The following is a 23,535-nucleotide window of genomic DNA, read 5'->3' on the forward strand; positions in this document are numbered from 1 at the left end:
AGATTCATCCGCACTTCTTAGCCTATTTCCAACATAAAAATGGCATAAAATCAAGGGAAATTACTGTATGAACCTAATCTAAGTCTTACTAGATTTAGCCGAACATTTTAGCCTATGTTCAACATAAAAATGGCATAAAATCAAGGGAAATTACTGTATGAACTTAATCTTAGTCTTACTAGTTCAAGCCGAATTTTTTAGAATATTTCCCATATAAAAATGGAATAAAATGAAAGGAAACAACTGTATTAACTTAATCTTAGTCTTACGCGATTAAGCCTATTATAACACAAAAATAGCATAAAATCAAGGGAAATTACTGTATTAACTTAATCTCAGTCTTACTAGATTAAGCAGTATTTTATAGCATGTTTAAAATAACATAAAATCAAGACAAATTAATGTATTAACTTAATGAAAGTCTTATTAGTTTTAGCCGCATTTTTTAGCCCATTTCCAACATAAAAATGGCATAAAATCAACGGAAATTACTGTATTAACTTACTAGATTTAGCCGCATCTTTTAGCCTATTTCCAACATAAAAATGGCATAAAATCAAGGGAAATTACTGTATTAACTTAATCTAAGTCTTACTAGATTTATCCGCACTTTTTAGCCTATTTCCAACATAAAAATGGCATAAAATCAAGGGCAATTACTTTATGAACTTAATCTAAGTCTTACTAGATTCATCCGCACTTTTTAGCCTATTTCCAACATAAAAATGGCATAAAATCAAGGGAAATTACTGTATAAACTTAATCTAAGTCTTACTAGATTTAGCCGCACTTGTTAGCCTATTTCCAACATAAAAATGGCATAAAATCATAGGAAATTACTGTATACACTTAATCTAAGTTTTACTTGATTTAGCCGTATTTTTAAACCTATTTCCAACTTAAAAATGGCATAAAATCAAGGGAAATTACTGTATGAACTTAATCTAAGTCCTACTAGTTTTAGCCGCATTTTTTATTAGTTTATTTCCAACATAAAAATTGCATAAAACCAAGGAAAATTACTGTATTTACTTAATCTAAGTCTTACTAGATTTAGCCGCATTTTATAGCCTATTTCCAACATAAAAATGGCATAAAATCAACGGTAATTACTGTATTAACTTAATCTAAGTCTTACAGGATTTAGCCGCCGATTTTTAGCCTACTTTCATTATAAAAATGGCACAAAATCGCAGGAAATTACTGTATAAACTTGATGTACGTCTTACTAGATTTAACTGAATTTTTTAGAATATTTACCATATAAAAATGGAATAAAATCAAAGGAAACAACTGTATTAACTTAATCTAAGTCTTACTTGATTTAGCCGCATTTATTAGCGTATATTCAACAGAAAAAGTGTAAAAAATCAAGGGAAATTTCTTTATTAACTTAATCTTTGTCTTACTAGTTCAAGCCGAATTTTTTAGAATATTTCCCATATAAAAATGGAATAAAATCAAAGGAAACAACTGTATTAACTTAATCTAAGTCTTACTCGATTTAGCCTATTATAACATAAAAATAGCATAAAATCAAGGGAAATTACTGTATTAACTTAATCTCAGTCTTACTAGATTAAGCAGCATTTTATAGCCTATTTAAAATGGCATAAAATCAAGACAAATTACTGTATTAACTTAATGAAAGTCTTATTAGTTTTAGCCGCATCTTTTAGCCTATTTCCAACATAAAAATGGCATAAAATCAACGGAAATTACTGTATTAAGTTACTAGATTTAGCCGCATTTTTTAGTCAATTTCCAACATAAAAATGTCATAAAATACAGGGAAATTACTGGATCAACTTAATCTAAGTCTTACTAGATTTAGCCGCATTTTAAAGCCTATTTCCCAAAGAACAATGCCATAAAATCAATAGAAATTACTGTATTAACTTAATCTAAGTCTTACTTGATTTATCCGCATTTTTAAGCGTATCTTCAACATCAAAATGGCATAAAATCAAGGGAAATTACTGTATTAACTTAATCAAAGTTTTACTTGATTTAGCCGTATTTTTTAGCCTATTTCCAACGTAAAAATGGCATAAAATCAAGGGAAATTACTGTATGAACTTAATCTTTGTCTTACTAGATTTAGCCGCACATTTTAGCCTATTTCCAACAGAAAAATGGCATAAAATCAAGGGAAATTACTGTATTAACTTAATCTAAGTCTTACTAGATTTATCCGCACTTGTTAGCCTATTTCCAACATAAAATGGCATAAAATCAAGGGAAATTACTGTATGAACTTAATCTAAGTCTTATTAGATTTAGCCGCAACTTTTAGCCTATTTCCAACATAAAAATAACATAAAATCAAGGGAAATTACTGTGTTAACTTAATCTAAGTCTTACTAGATTTATCCGCACTTTTTAGCCTATTTCCAACATAAAAATGGCATAAAATCAAGGGAAATTACTGTATACACTTAATCTAAGTTTTACTTGATTTAGCCGTATTTTTTAACCTATTTCCAACTTAAAAATGGCATAAAATCAAGGGAAATTACTGTATTCTCTTAATCTAAGTCCTACTAGTTTTAGCCGCATTTTTTTTTAGTTTGTTTCCAACATAAAAATTGCATAAAACCAAGGGAAATTACTGTATTTACTTAATCTAAGTCTTACTAGATTTAGCCGCATTTTATAGCCTATTTCCAACATAAAAATGGCATAAAATCAACGGTAATTACTGTATTAACTTAATCTAAGTCTTACAGGATTTAGCCGCCGATTTTTAGCCTACTTTCATTATAAAAATGGCACAAAATCGCAGGAAATTACTGTATAAACTTGATGTACGTCTTACTAGATTTAACTGAATTTTTTAGAATATTTCCCATATAAAAATGGAATAAAATCAAAGGAAACAACTGTATTAACTTAATCTAAGTCTTACTTGATTTAGCCGCATTTATTAGCGTATATTCAACAGAAAAAGTGTATAAAATCAAGGGAAATTTCTTTATTAACTTAATCTTTGTCTTACTAGTTCAAGCCGAATTTTTTAGAATATTTCCCATATAAAAATGGAATAAAATCAAAGGAAACAACTGTATTAACTTAATCTAAGTCTTACTCGATTTAGCCTATTATAACATAAAAATAGCATAAAATCAAGGGAAATTACTGTATTAACTTAATCTCAGTCTTACTAGATTAAGCAGCATTTTATAGCCTATTTAAAATGGCATAAAATCAAGACAAATTACTGTATTAACTTAATGAAAGTCTTATTAGTTTTAGCCGCATCTTTTAGCCTATTTCCAACATAAAAATGGCATAAAATCAACGGAAATTACTGTATTAAGTTACTAGATTTAGCCGCATTTTTTAGTAAATTTCCAACATAAAAATGTCATAAAATACAGGGAAATTACTGGATCAACTTAATCTAAGTCTTACTAGATTTAGCCGCATTTTAAGCCTATTTCCCAAAGAACAATGCCATAAAATCAATAGAAATTACTGTATTAACTTAATCTAAGTCTTACTTGATTTAGCCGCATTTTTTAGCGTATCTTCAACATCAAAATGGCATAAAATCAAGGGAAATTACTGTATTAACTTAATCAAAGTTTTACTTGATTTAGCCGTATTTTTTAGCCTATTTCCAACGTAAAAATGGCATAAAATCAAGGGAAATTACTGTATGAACTTAATCTTTGTCTTACTAGATTTAGCCGCACATTTTAGCCTATTTCCAACAGAAAAATGGCATAAAATCAAGGGAAATTACTGTATTAACTTAATCTAAGTCTTACTAGATTTATCCGCACTTGTTAGCCTATTTCCAACATAAAATGGCATAAAATCAAGGGAAATTACTGTATGAACTTAATCTAAGTCTTATTAGATTTAGCCGCACCTTTTAGCCTATTTCCAACATAAAAATAACATAAAATCAAGGGAAATTACTGTGTTAACTTAATCTAAGTCTTACTAGATTTATCCGCACTTGTTAGCCTATTTCCAACATAAAAATGGCATAAAATCAAGGGAAATTACTGTATGAACTTGATCTAAGTCTTACTAGATTTATCCGGACTTTTTAGGCTTTTTTCCAACATAAAAATGGCATAAAATCAAGGGAAATTACTGTATAAACTAAATCTAAGTCTTACTAGATTTATCCGGACTTTTTAGCCTTTTTCCAACATAAAAATGGCATAAAATCAAGGGAAATTACTGTATGAACTTAATCTAAGTCTTACTAGATTTATCCGCACTTGTTAGCCTATTTCCAACATAAAAATGGCATAAAATAAAGGGAAATTACTGTATGAACTTAATCTAAGTCTTACTAGATTTATCCGGACTTTTTAGGCTTTTTCCAACATAAAAATGGCATAAAATCAAGGGAAATTACTGTATGAACTAAATCTAAGTCTTACTAGATTTATCGGCACATGTTAGCCTATTTCCAACATAAAAATGGCATAAAATCAAGGGAAATTACTGTATGAACTTAATCTAAGTCTTACTAGATTTATCCGCACTTTTTAGCCTATTTCCAACATAAAAATGGCATAAAATCAAGGGAAATGACTGTGTTGACTTAATCTAAGTCTTACTAGATTTAGCCGCACTTTTTAGCCTATTTCCAACATAAAAATGGAATAAAATCAAGGGAACTTACTGTATGAACTTAATCTAAGTCTTACTAGATTCATCCGCACTTCTTAGCCTATTTCCAACATAGAAATGGCATAAAATCAAGGGAAATTACTGTATGAACTTAATCTAAGTCTTACTAGATTTAGCCGAACATTTTAGCCTATGTTCAACATAAAAATGGCATAAAATCAAGGGAAATTACTGTATGAACCTAATCTTAGTCTTACTAGTTCAAGCCGAATTTTTTAGAATATTTCCCATATAAAAATGGAATAAAAGTAAAGGAAACAACTGTATTAACTTAATCTTAGTCTTACGCGATTAAGCCTATTATAACACAAAAATAGCATAAAATCAAGGGAAATTACTGTATTAACTTAATCTCAGTCTTACTAGATTAAGCAGTATTTTATAGCATGTTTAAAATGGCATAAAATCAAGACAAATTACTGTATTAACTTAATGAAAGTCTTATTAGTTTTAGCCGCATTTTTTAGCCTATTTCCAACATAAAAATGGCATAAAATCAACGGAAATTACTGTATTAACTTACTAGATTTAGCCGCATTTTTTAGTCAATTTCCAACATAAAAATGGCATAAAATCAAGGGAAATAACTGTATGAACTTAATCTAAGTCTTACTAGATTTAGCCGATTTTTTAAGCCTATTTCCCAAAGAAAAATGCAATAAAATCAATACAAATAACTGTATTAACTTAATCTAAGTCTTACTTTATTTAGCCGCATGGTATAGTCTATTTCCAACATAAAAATGGCATAAAATCAAGGGACATTACTTTATCAAATTATCTAAGTCTTACTAGATTTATCCGCACTTTTTAGCCTATTTCCAACATAAAAATGGCATAAAATCAAGGGAAATTACTGTATGAACTTAATCTAAGTCTTACTAGATTTAGCCGCACTTGTTACCCTATTTCCAACATAAAAATGGCATCAAATCATAGGAAATTACTGTATACACTTAATCTAAGTTTTACTTGATTTAGCCGTATTTTTTAACCTATTTCCAACTTAAAAATGGCATAAAATCAAGGGAAATTACTGTATCCACTTAATCTAAGTCCTACTAGTTTTAGCCGCATTTTTTATTAGTTTATTTCCAACATAAAAATTGCATAAAACCAAGGGAAATTACTGTATTTACTTAATCTAAGTCTTACTAGATTTAGCTGCATTTTATAGCCTATTTCCAACATAAAAATGGCATAAAATCAACGGTAATTACTGTATTAACTTAATCTAAGTCTTACAGGATTTAGCCGCCGATTTTTAGCCTACTTTCATTATAAAAATGGCACAAAATCGCAGGAAATTACTGTATAAACTTGATGTACGTCTTACTAGATTTAACTGAATTTTTTAGAATATTTCCCATATAAAAATGGAATAAAATCAAAGGAAACAACTGTATTAACTTAATCTAAGTCTTACTTGATTTAGCCGCATTTATTAGCGTATATTCAACAGAAAAAGTGTATAAAATCAAGGGAAATTTCTTTATTAACTTAATCTTTGTCTTACTAGTTCAAGCCGAATTTTTTAGAATATTTCCCATATAAAAATGGAATAAAATCAAAGGAAACAACTGTATTAACTTAATCTAAGTCTTACTCGATTTAGCCTATTATAACATAAAAATAGCATAAAATCAAGGGAAATTACTGTATTAACTTAATCTCAGTCTTACTAGATTAAGCAGCATTTTATAGCCTATTTAAAATGGCATAAAATCAAGACAAATTACTGTATTAACTTAATGAAAGTCTTATTAGTTTTAGCCGCATCTTTTAGCCTATTTCCAACATAAAAATGGCATAAAATCAACGGAAATTACTGTATTAAGTTACTAGATTTAGCCGCATTTTTTAGTCAATTTCCAACATAAAAATGTCATAAAATACAGGGAAATTACTGGATCAACTTAATCTAAGTCTTACTAGATTTAGCCGCATTTTAAAGCCTATTTCCCAAAGAACAATGCCATAAAATCAATAGAAATTACTGTATTAACTTAATGTAAGTCTTACTTGATTTAGCCGCATTTTTAAGCGTATCTTCAACATCAAAATGACATAAAATCAAGGGAAATTACTGTATAAACGTAATGTACGTCTTACTAGATTTAGCGGAATTTTTAAGCCTATTTCCAACATAAATATGGCATAAAATCTCGCCAAATTACTGTATTAACTTAATCTAAGTCTTACTAGATTTAGCCGTATTTTGTAGCCTTTTATAACATAAAAATGGCCAAAAATGAAGTGAAATTACTGTATTACCTTAATTTAAGTCTTACTAGATTTAGCCGCATTGGTTAGCTTTTTCCAACATATAAATAGCATAAAATCAAGGGAAATTACTGTATTTACAAAAGCTACGTATTACTGGATTAAGCCGAATTTTTTAGCCTATTTCCAACATGAAAATGGCATAACATCTCCGGAACATAACTATATAAACTTAATCTAAGTCTTACTAGATTTAATCGCATTGTTAACCCGATTTCCAACATAAAAATTGCATAAAATCAAGGGAAATTACTGTATTAACATAATCTAAGACTTACTAGATGTAGCCGCATTTTTAAAACTATTTTTTTTATTTCATAAAAATTGTATAAAATCAAAGGAAATAAGTGTATGCACTAAACCTAAGTCTTATCAGATTTAGTGGACATTTTTACCTATTTCCAATATAAAAATGGCATAAAATAAAGGAAATATAAGGGAAGTAACTTCATCTAAGTCTTACTAGATTTAGCCGCACTTTTAAGCTTATTTCCAACATAAAAATTGCATAAAATCAAGGGAAATTACTGTTAGAACTTAATCTAATTCTTACTAGATTTAGGCGAATTTTACCCCATTTCCAACATAAAAATGGCTTAAAATGAAGGGAAATAACTGTATCAACTTAATCTTAGGATTACTAACCATAGTCGCATTTTTTAGCATATTTCCCACATAAAAATTTCATAAAATCAAGGAACATTACTGTATAAACTTAATCTAAGTCTTACTAGATTTAGCCTCATTTTTTAGCTTATTGCAACATGAAAAACGCATACAATCAATGGAAATTACTGTATGAACGTAATCTAAGTCTTACTAGATTTAGCCAAATTGTTTAGCCCATATCCAACATTCCAGTATCTAAATCTTAGTCTAAGTCTAAGTCTAAGTTTTACTTAGTCTAAGTCTTAGTCTAAGTCTAAGTCTAGATCTTACCCTAAGTCCAAGTCTGTCTAACGTTAGTCTAAGTCTTAGTTTAAGTCTGTCTAACCTTAGTCTAAGTCTAAGTCTAACCCTAAGTCTAAGTCTAACCCTAAGTCTAAGTCTAACCCTAAGTCTAAGTCTAAGTAAAACACTAAGTCTATGTCTAACCCTTTAATCTTAGTTTTAATCTAAGTCTCATTCTAACCCTTAGTCTAAGTCTAACCCTTAATCACACTCTAACCCTTAGTCTAGCTCTAACCCTAAGTCTAAGTCTAACTCTTAGTCTAACCCTAGCCCTAAGTCTAAGTCTACCCCTACGTCTAAGTCTAACCCTAAGTCTAAGTCTTAGTCTAAGCCTACGTCAAAGTCTACCCCAAAGTAAGACTAACCCTAAGTCTAAGTCTAACCCTAAGTCTAAGTCTAAGCCTAACGCTATATCTAAGTCTAAGTCTTACCCCAAATCTTAATCTAAGTCTAACCCTTAGTCCAAGTCTATGTCTTACACTCAGTCTAACCCTAATCTAACTCTAAGTCTAACCCTAAGTCTAAGTCTGACCCTAAGCCTAAGTCTAACCCTAAGTCTAAGTCTAACCCCGTCTTAGTCTAACCCTCAGTCTCAGCCTTAGTCTAAGTCTTACCCTAACTCTTAGCCTATGTCTACGTCTGACCATAAGTCTAAGTCTAACCCTAAGTCTAACCCTACACCCTAACCCTAACACTAACCCCCTAACCCTAACCCTAACCCTAACCCTTAACCCTAACCCTAACCCTAACTCTAAGTCTAAGTCTTAGTCTAACTCCAGACCCTAACCCTAAGTCTGAGTCTAAGTCTAAGTCTAAGTCTATATCTTACACTAACCCTAACCCTAACCCACAGTCTTAGTCTAAGTCTAAGTCTATATCTACCCCTAATCCTAAAGTCTATATCTAACCCTAACCCTACCCCCTAAGTCTAAGTCTAAGCCTAAATCAAAGACAGTCTAAGTCTAAGTATAAGTAGAAGTATAAGTTCAACCCTACGTAAAAGTCTAAGTCTTACCCTACTTGTAAGTCTAAATCTAACCTTAGTATTAGTCTACGTCTTAGTCTACGTCTTAGTCTAAGTCTAAGTCTAACCCTAAGTCTAAGTCTAACCCTAAGTCTAAGTCTAACCCTAAGTCTTAGTCTTACCCTAGGTCTAAGTCTAACCCTAGATCTTAGCCTATGTCATAGTCTTACCATAATCTGTCTAAGCCTACACCCTAAACCTAAACCTTACCCTGACCAGAAGTCTAAGTCGAAGTCTAATTCTAACGATGAGTCTGTCTACGTCTAAGCCTAAGTGTAAGTCTAACCGTAAGTCCAACTAGGGTAGTCGTAGTCTAACACTGTCTAACCCTACACGCAAACCCTAGCCCTAAGTCAAAGTCTAAGTCTAACCCCAACCCTAACCCTAAGTCCAAGTCTAAATCCAACCCTATGTCTAAGTCTAACCCTATGTCTAAGTCTACCCCTAAGTCTTAGTCTAACCCTAAATCTTAGTCTAACCCTAAGTCTAGGTCTAACCCTCAGACTAAGTCTAACCCTATTTCCAACACTCAAATGGTATAAAATCAAGGGAAATTACTGTATGAACTTAATCTAAATCTTACTAGATTTAGCCGCATTATTTTAACTTATTTCCAACATGAAAAAGCATAAAATCGACGGAAATTACTGTATGACCTTTATATAAGTCTTACTAGATTTAGCCGTATTTTAGGCTATTTCCATCATGAAAATGGAATAAAATCAAGGGCAGTTACTGTAGGAACTTTATCTAAGTCTCACTAGATTTAGCCGCACTTTACAGCCTATTTACTACAAAAAATTGGCATCAACACAAGGGAAATTACTGTATGAACTTAATGTAAGTCTTACTTCATTTGGCCGAACTTTTAGCCTATTTCCAACATTAAAATTGCACAATAATTGGGAAATTACTGTATGAACTTAATCTAAATCTTACATGATTTAGAAACATAGTTTAGCCTATTTCCAACATTCAAATGGCATAAAATCAAGGGAATAATTGTATGAACTTAATCTAAGTCTTACAAGATTTAGAAACATAATTTAGCATATTTCCAACATAAAAATGGCATAAGTTCAAGGGAAAAAAACTCTATCAACTTAATGTAAGTCTTAATGTATAACGTCATTGTTTTAGCCTATTTCCAACATAAAATGGCATAAAATCAAGGAAAATGACTGTAGTAACTTAATCTAAGACTTACTAGATTTAGCCGAACTTTTAGCCTATTTCCAACATTCCAATAGCCTTAATCTAAGTCTAAGTCTAAGTGTAAGTCTAACCCTAAGTCTGTCTAACCTAAGTCTTAGTCTAAGTCTAACCCTAAGTCTACGTCCAACCCTAAGTCGAAGTCTAAGTATAACCCTAAGTCTAAGTTTAACCTTAGTCGCAGTCTAACCCTTAGTCTCAGTCTAAGTCTAAATCTAAGTCTAACCCGTAGTCGTTTCGAACCCTAAGTCTAATTTAAAGTCTAAGTCTAACCCTAAGTCTAAATCTAACCCTAAGTCTAAATCTAACCCTAAGTCTTAGTCTAAGTCTAACCCTATGTCTAAGTCTAACCCTTAGTCTAAAGCTAAGTCTAACCCTACGTCTGTCTTCCCCTAAGTAAGTCTAACCCTGTCTAAGTCTAACCTATAGTCTAAGTCTAAGCCTAACCCTATGTCTAGTTCTAAGTCTAACCCTAAGTATAAGTCTTGTTAAGTCTACGTCTAAAACTAACCCTAATTCTAGGTCTAACCCTTAGTCTCAGTCTTACCCTAAGTGTAAGTCTAAGTCTAACCCTGACCCTAACTCTAACCCTAACCCCTAACAATAAGTCTAAGTCTTAGTCTCTAACCCTAACCCTAACCCTAACCCTAAGCCTAAGTCTAACCATAACCCTAACCCAAACACTAACCCTAACCCTAACACTAACCCTAACCCTAACACTAAGTCTAAGTCAAGGTCTTAGTCTAAGTTAAATTATAAGTCCAAGTATAGGTCTAAGTCTAAGTCTGACTCTACGTGTAAGTCAAAGTGTTACACTATGTGTAAGTCTAAATCTAACCTTAGTCTAACTCTACGTCTAAGTCTAAACTTAGTCTTATCTAAGTCTTAACCTAAGTCTAATTCTAACCCTAAGTCTAATATATGTCTAAGACTAACCCTAAGTCTAAGTCTACCCAAAAAGGTAAGTCTACCCGTAAGTCTAAGTCTAACTCTAAGTCTAAGTCAAAGTCTTAGTCTAACCCTGAGTCTAAGTCTCAACCTAAGTCTAAGTCTAAGTATAACCCTAAGTCTTACACTTACTCTAAGTCTAAGACTAACACAAAGTCTAAGTCTTACCCTAAGTCTTAGTCTCAGTCTAAATCAAAGTCTAACCCTTAGCCTAAGCCTAACCCTTAGTCTGAGTCTAACTCTAAGTCTAAGTCTAACTCTAAGTCTTAGTCTTACCGTAGTCTAAGTCTTACTCTGTCTGTATAAGTCTAACCCTACGTCTAAGTCTACACCTAAGTAAGTCTAACCCTCGGTCTAAGTCCAATTCTTAGTCCAAGTCTAAGCCTAACCCTAAGTCTAAGTCTTTCTTACCCTCAATCTAAGTTTAAGTCTTAGCCTAAGTCTAAGTCTTCGTCTAAGTCGAAGTCTAACCCTAAGTCGAAGTCTAACTCTTAGTCTTAGTCTTAGTCTAAGTCTAATTCTTACCCAAAGTCTAATTTAACCCTTAATCACAGTCTAACCGTAAGTCTAAGTCTAACCCTAAGTCTAAGTCACACCCTTAGTCTAAGCCTTTCCCTTAGTCTAAGTCTAAGTCCAACCCTAAGTCTAAGTCTAACCCTAAGTCTAAGTCTTAGTCTAAACCTACGTCAAAGTCTACCCCTAAGTAAGTCTAACCCTAAGTCTAAGCCTAAAGCTAACCCTATCTCTAAGTCTAATCCTAAGTCTCATCTAACCCAAAGTCTTAGTCTACCCGTAAGTCTAAGTCTAAGTCTAACCCTAAGTAAGTTTAACCCTTAGTCTAAGTCTAAGTCTAAGTCCAAGTCCAAGTCTAGGTCTAACCCTCAGTCTAAGCCTAACCCTAAGTCTAAGTATTACCCTAAGTCTAAGTCCAACCCTAAGTCTTAGCCTAAACCTAAGTCTAACCCTACACCCAAACCCTAACCCTAAGTCTAAGTCTAAGTCTAACCCCAACCCTAACCCTTAGTCTAATTCGTAATCTAACCCTAAGTTTAAGTCTACCCCTAAGTCTAAGTCTAACCCTAAGTCTAGGTCTAACCCTAAATCTAAGTCTAACCCTATGTCTCAGTTTAACCCTAAGTCTAAGTCTAACGCTATGTAGTAGTCCTAGTCTAATCCTAAGTCTAACCCTCAGTCTCAGTCTAACCCTAACCTTAACCCTAAGTCTAACCCTAACCCCAACCCTAACTCTTACCGTAAGTCTTACTAGATATATCAATTTAATCTAGGACGTACTATATTTAGCCGCATTTTTAGTCTATTTTTACTATAAAACTGGCATAAAATCAAAGGAAATTACTGTATTAACTTAAGCTACATTTTACCAGATTTAGCAGCTTTTTTAGCCTATTTTCAACACAAAAATGGGATAAAATCAAGGAAAACAACTGTAGTAACTTAATCTAAGTCTTACTAGATTTAGCCGCATTTTTAGCCTATTTCCAGCATAGAAATCGCAAAAAATAAAGGAAATATAAGGGAAGAATCTTAGTGTAAGTCTTCGTGATTTAGCCACATTTTAAAGCCTATTTCCAACATAAAAAGGGCATAAAATCAAGGAAAATTACTGTATTAACTTAATCTATGTCTTACTAGATTTAGCCGCACTTTTAAGCTTATTTCCAACAAAAAAAATTGCATAAAATCAAAGGAAATTACTGTTAGAACTTTGTCTAATTCTTACTAGATTTAGGCGAATTTTACCCCATTTGCAACATAAAAATGGCTTAAAATGAAGGGAAATAACTGTATCAACTTAATATTAGTCTTACTAAACATAGTCGCATTTTTTAGCATATTTCCCACATAAAAATTGCATAAAATCAAGGGATATTACTGTATGAACTTAATCTAAGTCTTACTAGATTTAGCCTCATTTTTTAGCCTATTTGCAACATGAAAAACGCAACAATCAATGGAAATTACTGTATGAACGTAATCTAAGTCTTACTAGATTTAGCCAAATTTTTTAGCCTATATCCAACATTCCAGTATCTAAATCTTAGTCTAAGTCTAAGTCTAAGTTTTACTTAGTCTAAGTCTTAGTCTAAGTCTGAGTCTAGATCTTACCCTAAGTCTAAGTCTGTCTAACGTTAGTCTAAGTCTTAGTCTAAGTCTGTCTAACCTTAGTCTAAATCTAAGTCTAACCCTAAGTCGTATCTAACCCTAAGTCTAATTTTAAGTCTAAGTCCAACCCTAAGTCTAAATCTAACCCTAAGTCTAAATCTAACCCTAAACCTAAGTCTAACCCTAAGTCTAAGTCTAAGTCTAACCCTATGTCTAAGTCTAACCCTTAGTCTAAATCTAAGTCTGACCCTACGTCTGTCTTCCCGTAAGTAAGTCTAACCCTGTCTAAGTCTAACCCTTAGTCTGAGTCTAAGCCTAACCCTATGTCTAGGTCTAAGTCTAACCCTAAGTCTAAGTCTTGTTAAGTCTACGTCTAAAACTAACCCTAATTCTAGGTCTAACCCTTAGTCTCAGTTTTTCCCTAAGTCTAAGTCTTACCCTAAGTCTAAGTCTAAGTCTAACCCTAAGTCTAAATCTAACCCTAAACCTAAGTCTAACCCTAAGTCTAAGTCTAAGTCTAACCCTATGTCTAAGTCTAACCCTTAGTCTAAATCTAAGTCTGACCCTACGTCTGTCTTCCCGTACGTAAGTCTAACGCTGTCTAAGTCTAACCCTTAGTCTGAGTCTAAGCCTAACCCTATGTCTAGGTCTAAGTCTAACCCTAAGTCTAAGTCTTGTTAAGTCTACGTCTAAAACTAACCCTAATTCTAGGTCTTACCCTTAGTCTCAGTTTTACCCTAAGTCTAAGTCTTACCCTAAGTCTAAGTCTAAGTCTAACCCTAAGTCTAACCCTGACCCTAAGCCCTAACCCTAACCCCTAACCATAAGTCTAAGTCTAAGTCTCTAACCCTAACCCCAACCCTAAGCCTAACCCTTACCCTAACCCTAACCCAAACCCTTACCCTTACCCTAACCCTAACCCTAACATTAAGTCTAAGTCAAGGTCTAAGTCTAAGTTGAATTATAAGTCTAAGTACAGGTCTAAGTCTAAGTTTAAGTCTGACCCTACGTGTAAGTCAAAGTGGTACCCAACGTGTAAGTCTAAATCTAACCTAAGTCTAAGTCTACGTCTGAGTCTAAACTTAGTCTAATCTAAGTCTAACCCTTAGTCTAGTTCTACCCCTAAGTCTAAGTCTAACCCTAAGGCTAAGTCTACCCCAAAAGCTAAGTCTACCCGTAAGTCTAAGTCTAACTCTAAGTCTAAGTCAAAGTCTTAGTCTAACCCTTAGTCTAAGTCTCATCCTAAGTCTAAGTCTAAGTATAACCCTAAGTCTTACACTAACCCTAAGTCTAAGACTAACCCAAAGTCTAAGTTATACCCTAATTCTAAGTCTCAGTCTAAATCAAAGTCTTACCCTTAGTCTAAGTCTAACCCTAAGTCTAAGTCTAACCCTAAGTCTAAGTCTAAGTATAACCCTAAGTCTAAGTCTAACCCTAAGTATAAGTCTAACTCAAAGTCTAACCTTACCCTAAGTCTAAGTCTCAGTCTAAATCAAAGTCTAACCCTTAGTCTAAGTCTAACCCTAAGTCTGAGTATAACTCTAAGTCTAAGTCTAACTCTAAGTCTAAGTCTTACCGTAGTCTAAGTCTTACTCTGTCTGTACAAGTCTAACCCTACGTCTAAGTCTACACCTAAGTAAGTCTAACCCTAGGTCTAAGTCCAATTCTTAGTCCAAGTCTAAGCCTAACCCTAAGTCTAAGTCTGTCTTACCCTCAATCTAAGTGTAAGTCTTACCCTAAGTCTAAGTCTAAGCCTAAGTCCTCGTCTAAGTCAAACCCGTAGTTTATGTCTTACCCTAAGTCTAACCCTGAGCCTTACCCTAAGTCTTACCCTAAGTCTAAGTCTAACCCTAAATCTAAGTCTAACCTAAGTCTTACCCTATGTCTAAGTCTGACCCTTAATCTAAGTCTAACCCTACGTCTACCCCTACCCCTAAATCTAAGCCTAACCTGACAATAAGCCTATTTCCAATATTCCAATGGCATAAAATCAAGGGAAATTACTGTATGAACTTAATCTTAGTCTTACTAGATTTATCCGATCTTTTTAGCCTATTTCCAACATAAAAATGGCATAAAATCAACGGAAATTACTGTTAGAACTTGATCAAAGTCTTACTAGGTTTAGGCGAATTTCACCCCATTTCCAAAAAAAAATGGCATAAAATCAAGGGAAATAACTGTATCAACTCAATCTTAGTCTTACTAGATATAGTCGCATTTTTTAGCATATTTGCCACATAAAAATTGCATAAAATCAAGGGATATTACTGTATGAACTTAATCTAAGTCTTACTAGATTTAGCCTCATTTTTTAGCCTATTTGCAACATGAAAAACGCAACAATCAATGGAAATTACTGTATGAACGTAATCTAAGTCTTACTAGATTTAGCCAAATTTTTTAGCCTATATCCAACATTCCAGTATCTAAATCTTAGTCTAAGTCTAAGTCTAAGTTTTACTTAGTCTAAGTCTTAGTCTAAGTCTGAGTCTAGATCTTACCCTAAGTCTAAGTCTGTCTAACGTTAGTCTAAGTCTTAGTCTAAGTCTGTCTAACCTTAGTCTAAATCTAAGTCTAACCCTAAGTCGTATCTAACCCTAAGTCTAATTTTAAGTCTAAGTCCAACCCTAAGTCTAAATCTAACCCTAAGTCTAAATCTAACCCTAAACCTAAGTCTAACCCTAAGTCTAAGTCTAAGTCTAACCCTATGTCTAAGTCTAACCCTTAGTCTAAATCTAAGTCTGACCCTACGTCTGTCTTCCCGTAAGTAAGTCTAACCCTGTCTAAGTCTAACCCTTAGTCTGAGTCTAAGCCTAACCCTATGTCTAGGTCTAAGTCTAACCCTAAGTCTAAGTCTTGTTAAGTCTACGTCTAAAACTAACCCTAATTCTAGGTCTAACCCTTAGTCTCAGTTTTTCCCTAAGTCTAAGTCTTACCCTAAGTCTAAGTCTAAGTCTAACCCTAAGTCTAAATCTAACCCTAAACCTAAGTCTAACCCTAAGTCTAAGTCTAAGTCTAACCCTATGTCTAAGTCTAACCCTTAGTCTAAATCTAAGTCTGACCCTACGTCTGTCTTCCCGTACGTAAGTCTAACGCTGTCTAAGTCTAACCCTTAGTCTGAGTCTAAGCCTAACCCTATGTCTAGGTCTAAGTCTAACCCTAAGTCTAAGTCTTGTTAAGTCTACGTCTAAAACTAACCCTAATTCTAGGTCTTACCCTTAGTCTCAGTTTTACCCTAAGTCTAAGTCTTACCCTAAGTCTAAGTCTAAGTCTAACCCTAAGTCTAACCCTGACCCTAAGCCCTAACCCTAACCCCTAACCATAAGTCTAAGTCTAAGTCTCTAACCCTAACCCAACCCTAAGCCTAACCCTTACCCTAACCCTAACCCAAACCCTTACCCTTACCCTAACCCTAACCCTAACATTAAGTCTAAGTCAAGGTCTAAGTCTAAGTTGAATTATAAGTCTAAGTACAGGTCTAAGTCTAAGTTTAAGTCTGACCCTACGTGTAAGTCAAAGTGGTACCCAACGTGTAAGTCTAAATCTAACCTAAGTCTAAGTCTACGTCTGAGTCTAAACTTAGTCTAATCTAAGTCTAACCCTTAGTCTAGTTCTACCCCTAAGTCTAAGTCTAACCCTAAGGCTAAGTCTACCCCAAAAGCTAAGTCTACCCGTAAGTCTAAGTCTAACTCTAAGTCTAAGTCAAAGTCTTAGTCTAACCCTTAGTCTAAGTCTCATCCTAAGTCTAAGTCTAAGTATAACCCTAAGTCTTACACTAACCCTAAGTCTAAGACTAACCCAAAGTCTAAGTTATACCCTAATTCTAAGTCTCAGTCTAAATCAAAGTCTTACCCTTAGTCTAAGTCTAACCCTAAGTCTAAGTCTAACCCTAAGTCTAAGTCTAAGTATAACCCTAAGTCTAAGTCTAACCCTAAGTATAAGTCTAACTCAAAGTCTAACCTTACCCTAAGTCTAAGTCTCAGTCTAAATCAAAGTCTAACCCTTAGTCTAAGTCTAACCCTAAGTCTGAGTATAACTCTAAGTCTAAGTCTAACTCTAAGTCTAAGTCTTACCGTAGTCTAAGTCTTACTCTGTCTGTACAAGTCTAACCCTACGTCTAAGTCTACACCTAAGTAAGTCTAACCCTAGGTCTAAGTCCAATTCTTAGTCCAAGTCTAAGCCTAACCCTAAGTCTAAGTCTGTCTTACCCTCAATCTAAGTGTAAGTCTTACCCTAAGTCTAAGTCTAAGCCTAAGTCCTCGTCTAAGTCAAACCCGTAGTTTATGTCTTACCCTAAGTCTAACCCTGAGCCTTACCCTAAGTCTTACCCTAAGTCTAAGTCTAACCCTAAATCTAAGTCTAACCTAAGTCTTACCCTATGTCTAAGTCTGACCCTTAATCTAAGTCTAACCCTACGTCTACCCCTACCCCTAAATCTAAGCCTAACCTGACAATAAGCCTATTTCCAATATTCCAATGGCATAAAATCAAGGGAAATTACTGTATGAACTTAATCTTAGTCTTACTAGATTTATCCGATCTTTTTAGCCTATTTCCAACATAAAAATGGCATAAAATCAACGGAAATTACTGTTAGAACTTGATCAAAGTCTTACTAGGTTTAGGCGAATTTCACCCCATTTCCAAAAAAAAATGGCATAAAATCAAGGGAAATAACTGTATCAACTCAATCTTAGTCTTACTAGATATAGTCGCATTTTTTAGCATATTTGCCACATAAAAATGGCATAAATTCAAGGGAAATTACTGTATCAACTTAATCTTAGTCTTATTAGATATAGTCGCATTTTTTAGCCTTTTTCCCACATAAAAATGGCATAAATTCAAAAGAAATTACTGTATAAACTTAATCTAAGTATTATTAGTTTAAGCCGAAATTTTTAGCCTATTTGCAACATGAAAAACGCATACAATCAAGGGAAATTACTGTATGAACGTAATCTAAGTCTTACTAGATTTAGCCAAATTTTTTAGCTTATATGAACTTAATATATTTTTTAGCCTTAATCTTAGTCTAAGTTATAGTCTAACCCTAAGTAAAAGTCTGTCTAACAGTAGTCAAAGTCTAAGTCTAAGTCTGTCTAACCTTAGTCTACGTCTAAGTCTAAGTCTAACCCTAAGTCTAAGTCGAAGTATAACCCTAAGTCAAAGTCTAACTCTTAGTCTTAGTCTTAGTCTAAGTCTAATTCTAACCCAAAGTCTAATCTAACCCTTAATCACAGTCTAACCGTAAGTCTAAGTCTAACCCTAAGTCTATTTTTACCCTTAGTCTAAGTCTTTCCCTCAGTCTAAGTCTAAGTCTACCCCTACGTCATAGTCTAACCCTAAGTCTAAGTCTTAGTCTAAACCTACGTCAAAGTCTACCCGTAAGTAAGTCTAACCCTTAGTCTAAGCCTAAAGCTAACCCTATCTCTAAGTCTAATCCTAAGTCTAATCTAACCGAAAGTCTTAGTCTACCCGTAAGTCTAAGTCTAATCAGACCCTAAGTAATTTAACCCTTAGTCTAAGTCTAAGTCTAAGTCCAAGTCTAAGTCTAACCCTAAGTCTAAGCCTAACCCTAAGTCTAAGTATTACCCTAAGTCTTAGTCCAACCCTAAGTCTTAGCCTAAACCTAAGTCTAACCCTACACCCAAACCCTAACCTAAGTCAAAGTCTAAGTCTAACCCCAACCCTAACCCTTAGTCTAATTCGTAATCTAACCCTAAGTCTAAGTCTACCCCTAAGTCTAAGTCTAACCCTAAGTCTAGGTCTAACCCTAAATCTAAGTCTAACCCTATGTCTCAGTTTAACCCTAAGTCTAAGTCTAACGCTATGTAGTAGTACTAGCCTAATCCTAAGTCTAAGTCAAACCCTCAGTCTCGTAAGACTTAGATTAAGTCTATATGGAAATTTTCCTCGATTGTATGCCATTTTTTGTTAGATTTAGACTACACAAAGGCAACTAAATCTAGTAAGAGTTAGATCAGGTTCATACAGTAATTTCCCTTGATTTTATGCCATTTTTTCGTTTTATTTAGACTAAAAAAAGGCGGCTAAATCTAGTAAGACTAAGATTAAGTCTACATGGAAATTATCCTTGATTGTATGCTATTTTCTTGTTTGATTTAGACTACAAAAAGGCGGCTAAATCTAGTAAGAGTTAGATCAGGTTCATACAGTAATTTCCCTTGATTTTATGCCATTTTTTTCGTTTTATTTAGACTAAAAGAAGGCGGCTAAACCTCGTAAGACTTATATTAAGTCTATATGGAAATTTTCCTAGATTGTATGCCATTTTTTGTTAGATTTAGACTACACAAAGGCAACTAAATCTTGTAAGAGTTAGATCAGGTTGATACAGTAATTTCCCTGGATTTTATGCCATTTTTTCGTTTTATTTAGACTAAAAGAAGGCGGCTAAATCTCGTAAGACTTAGATTAAGTCTATATGGAAATTTTCCTCGATTGTATGCCATTTTTTGTTAGATTTAGACTACACAAAGGCAACTAAATCTAGTAAGAGTTAGATCAGGTTAATACAGTAATTTACCTTGATTTTATGCCATTTTTTCGTTTTATTAAGACTAAAAAAAGGCGGCTAAATCTAGTAAGACTTAGATTAAGTCTATATGGAAATTATCCTTGATTGTATGCCATTTTTTGTTTGATTTAGAATACACAAAGGCGGCTAAATCTAGTAAGAGTTAGATCAGGTTAATACAGTAATTTCCCTTGATTTTATGCCATTTTTTCGTTTTATTTAGACTAAAAAAAGGCGGCTACATCTCGTAAGAGTTAGATTAAGTCTATATGGAAATTTTCCTCGATTGTATGCAATTTTTTTGTTTGATTTAGACTACGAAAAGGCGGCTAAATCTAGTAAGAGTTAGATCAGGTTCATACAGTAATTTCCCTTGATTTTATGCCATTTTTTCGTTTTATTTAGACTAAAAAAAGGCGGCTTAATCTAGTAAGACTAAGATTAAGTCTATATGGAAATTTTCCTAGATTGTATGCCATTTTTTGTTTGATTTAGACGACACAAAGACGGCTAAATCTAGTAAGAGTTAGATCAGGTTAATACAGTAATTTCCCTTGATTTTATGCCATTTTTTCGTTTTATTTAGACTAAAAGAAGGCGGCTAAATCTCGTAAGACTTAGATTAAGTCTATATGGAAATTTTCCTAGATTGTATGCCATTTTTTGTTAGATTTAGACGACACAAAGACGGCTAAATCTAGTAAGAGTTAGATCAGGTTAATACAGTAATTTCCCTTGATTTTATGCCATTTTTTCGTTTTATTTAGACTAAAAGAAGGCGGCTAAACCTCGTAAGACTTAGATTAAGTCTATATGGAAATTGTCCTAGATTGTATGCCATTTTTTGTTAGATTTAGACTACACAAAGGCAACTAAATCTAGTAAGAGTTAGATCAGGTTAATACAGTAATTTCCCTTGATTTTATGCCATTTTTTCGTTTTATTTAGACTAAGAAACGGCGGCTTAATCTAGTTAGACTTAGATTAAGTCTATATGGAAATTTTCCTGGATTGTATGCAATTTTTTTGTTAGATTTAGACTACACAAAGGTGGCTACATCTAGTAAGAGTTAGATCAGGTTGATACAGTAATTTCCCTTGATTTTATGCTATTTTTTCGTTTTATTTAGACTAAAAGAAGGCGGCTAAATCTCGTAAGACTTAGATTAAGTCTATATGGAAATTTTCCTCGATTGTATGCCATTTTTTGTTAGATTTAGACTACACAAAGGCAACTAAATCTAGTAAGAGTTAGATCAGGTTAATACAGTAATTTTCCTTGATTTTATGCCATTTTTTCGTTTTATTTAGACTAAAAAAAGGGGGCTAAATCTAGTTAGACTTAGATTAAGTCTATATGGAAATTATCCTAGATTGTATGCCATTGTTTTGTTTGATTTAGAATACACAAAGGCGGCTAAATCTAGTAAGAGTTAGATCAGGTTAATACAGTAATTTCCCTTGATTTTATGCCATTTTTTCGTTTTATTTAGACTAAAAAAAGGCGGCTTAATCTAGTAAGACTAAGATTAAGTCTATATGGAAAGTTTCCTAGATTGTATGCCATTTTTTGTTTGATTTAGACGACACAAAGACGGCTAAATCTAGTAAGAGTTAGATCAGGTTCATACAGTAATTTCCCTTGATTTTATGCCATTTTTTCGTTTTATTTAGACTAAAAAAAGGCGGCTAAATCTCGTAAGACTTAGATTAAGTCTATATGGAAAGTTTCCTTGATTGTATGCAATTGTTTTGTTAGATTTAGACTACACAAAGGCAACTAAATCTAGTAAGAGTTAGATCAGGTTCATACAGTAATTTCCCTAGATTTTATGCCATTTTTTCGTTTTATTTAGACTAAAAAAAGGCGGCTAAATCTAGTAAGACTTAGATTAAGTCTACATGGAAATTATCCTCGATTGTATGCTATTTTCTTGTTTGATTTAGACTACAAAAAGGCGGCTAAATCTAGTAAGAGTTAGATCAGGTTCATACAGTAATTTCCCTTGATTTTATGCCATTTTTTTCGTTTTATTTAGACTAAAAGAAGGCGGCTAAACCTCGTAAGACTTATATTAAGTCTATATGGAAATTTTCCTAGATTGTATGCCATTTTTTGTTAGATTTAGACTACACAAAGGCAACTAAATCTTGTAAGAGTTAGATCAGGTTGATACAGTAATTTTCCTGGATTTTATGCCATTTTTTCGTTTTATTTAGACTAAAAGAAGGCGGCTAAATCTCGTAAGACTTAGATTAAGTCTATATGGAAATTATCCTCGATTGTATGCCATTTTTTGTTAGATTTAGACTACACAAAGGCAACTAAATCTAGTAAGAGTTAGATCAGGTTAATACAGTAATTTACCTTGATTTTATGCCATTTTTTCGTTTTATTAAGACTAAAAAAAGGCGGCTAAATCTAGTAAGACTTAGATTAAGTCTATATGGAAATTATCCTCGATTGTATGCAATTTTTTTGTTTGATTTAGACTACGAAAAGGCGGCTAAATCTAGTAAGAGTTAGATCAGGTTCATACAGTAATTTCCCTTGATTTTATGCCATTTTTTCGTTTTATTTAGACTAAAAAAAGGCGGCTTAATCTAGTAAGACTAAGATTAAGTCTATATGGAAATTTTCCTAGATTGTATGCCATTTTTTGTTTGATTTAGACGACACAAAGACGGCTAAATCTAGTAAGAGTTAGATCAGGTTAATACAGTAATTTCCCTTGATTTTATGCCATTTTTTCGTTTTATTTAGACTAAAAGAAGGCGGCTAAATCTCGTAAGACTTAGATTAAGTCTATATGGAAATTTTCCTAGATTGTATGCCATTTTTTGTTAGATTTAGACGACACAAAGACGGCTAAATCTAGTAAGAGTTAGATCAGGTTAATACAGTAATTTCCCTTGATTTTATGCCATTTTTTCGTTTTATTTAGACTAAAAGAAGGCGGCTAAACCTCGTAAGACTTAGATTAAGTCTATATGGAAATTGTCCTAGATTGTATGCCATTTTTTGTTAGATTTAGACTACACAAAGGCAACTAAATCTAGTAAGAGTTAGATCAGGTTAATACAGTAATTTCCCTTGATTTTATGCCATTTTTTCGTTTTATTTAGACTAAGAAAAGGCGGCTTAATCTAGTTAGACTTACATTAAGTCTATATGGAAATTTTCCTGGATTGTATGCCATTTTTTGTTTGATTTAGACGACACAAAGACGGCTAAATCTAGTAAGAGTTAGATCAGGTTAATACAGTAATTTCCCTTGATTTTATGCCATTTTTTCGTTTTATTTTGACTAAAAGAAGGCGGCTAAATCTCGTAAGACTTAGATTAAGTCTATATGGTAATTTTCCTGGATTGTATGCAATTTTTTTGTTAGATTTAGACTACACAAAGGTGGCTACATCTAGTAAGAGTTAGATCAGGCTGATACAGTAATTTCCCTTGATTTTATGCTATTTTTTCGTTTTATTTAGACTAAAAGAAGGCGGCTAAATCTCGTAAGACTTAGATTAAGTCTATATGGAAATTTTCCTCGATTGTATGCCATTTTTTGTTAGATTTAGACTACACAAAGGCAACTAAATCTAGTAAGAGTTAGATCAGGTTAATACAGTAATTTCCCTAGATTTTATGCCATTTTTTCGTTTTATTTAGACTAAAAAAAGGCGGCTAAATCTAGTAAGACTTAGATTAAGTCTACATGGAAATTATCCTCGATTGTATGCTATTTTCTTGTTTGATTTAGACTACAAAAAGGCGGCTAAATCTAGTAAGAGT

This window comes from Euprymna scolopes, chromosome 43 (assembly GCF_053919585.1).
Source record: "Euprymna scolopes isolate OS-2025 chromosome 43, ASM5391958v1, whole genome shotgun sequence".
Taxonomy (NCBI): Eukaryota; Metazoa; Mollusca; class Cephalopoda; order Sepiida; family Sepiolidae; genus Euprymna; species Euprymna scolopes.